At 33.4% G+C, this 1,418-nt stretch overlaps 1 protein-coding gene across 1 annotated transcript in view; it reads left to right on the plus strand.

Annotated features, from left to right (window-relative positions):
* LOC105809101 (chromosome unknown open reading frame, human C3orf33) overlaps nucleotides 1-1,418 on the plus strand; it is an 18,902-nt gene that overhangs the window by 2,990 nt on the left and 14,494 nt on the right. The window lies entirely within an intron of this gene.

The raw sequence follows: 1,418 nt of genomic DNA on the forward strand, positions 1-1,418 counted from the left end.
CAAAAAAAAAAAAAAAAAAGAAGAAGAATCTGAAAATTATTTAGTTTGCTAGAATGTTATAATCACTAAAATTGCATTTCAAACATTGTGGAATTATCTCAAAAGAATTTTATGTGGTGCTTTTAGATTTGGATCACAGTTGAATTATATCTCTTAGCACTAAATAACATATACTTTCAGTTAGCATATTTTTTGGCCCTTTCAATTATGTTTTATTATTGACATAATAGACATATTATTCCATACCCATTAAACAATAACTCCCACTCCTCCATTCCCCCATCCCTTGGTAACCATCATTCCACTTTCTGTCTTTATGATTTTGACTACTCTAGGTACCTCATATATGTGGAATTATACCATATTTTGTGGTGTGCCATGACTAGCTTATTTCACTTAGTCTAATGTTCTCAAGGTTCATCCATGTTGTAGCAGAATTTTCATCTTTATAAAGATTGATAATATTCCATTGTAAGTATACATTGCATTTTGCTTATCCACTCATCTGTTGATGGACACTTGGGTTGCTTCCATGTTTTAGCCATTGTGAATAATGCTGCTATGAACATGGGCGTACAAATATCTCTTCGAGACCCTGCTTTCAATTCTTTCAGGTATATACCCAGAAGTGGAATTGCTGAATCATATGGTAATTGTATTTTTAATTTTTTGAGTAACTGCCGTACTGTTTTCTAGTGGCCTTACCATTTTATATTACCACTAACAGTGCACAAGGGTTCCAATTTCTCCACATCCTTGCCAACATTTATTATTTTCGGGTTTTTTGATAGTAGCCGTTCTCATAACTACTATCCTAATGAGTGTCAGGTGGTATTTCATTGTGGTTTCAATTTACATTTCCCTAATGATTAGTGATGTTGACCACTTTTTCATGTGCATATTGGCCTTTCATATCTCTTCTTTGGAGAAATGTCTATTCAACTCTTTTGTCCATTTTTGAATCAGGTTGGTTTTTTTTGTTGTTGAGTTTTAGGAGTTTATATATTCTGGATATTAATCCCTTATTAGATATTTGATTTGAAAATATTTTCTCTCGTTCTATATGTTACCATTTCACTCTGCTGATAGTGTCCATTGATGTGCAAGTTTTTAATTTTCATGAAATCCGATTTGTCTATTTTTTTCTTTTGTTGCCTGTGTCTTTAGTGTCACATCTAAGAAATCATTGCCAAATCTGATGTCATGAAGCTTTTGCCCTATGTTTTCTTCTAACAGTTTTATAGTTTTAGCTCTTGTGTTTAGGTCTTTGATCCATCTCAAGTTAATTTTTATATATACAGTGTTAGGTGAAGGTCCAACTTTATTCTTTTTTTTTTTGAGACAGAGTCTCACTGTGTTGCCCGGGCTAAAGTGCTGTGGTGTCATCCTAGCTCACAGCAACCTCAAACTCCTGGGCT

The sequence above is a fragment of the Propithecus coquereli genome, unplaced genomic scaffold, assembly GCF_000956105.1.
Source record: "Propithecus coquereli isolate 6110/MARCELLA unplaced genomic scaffold, Pcoq_1.0 Scaffold19, whole genome shotgun sequence".
Lineage (NCBI taxonomy): Eukaryota > Metazoa > Chordata > Mammalia > Primates > Indriidae > Propithecus > Propithecus coquereli.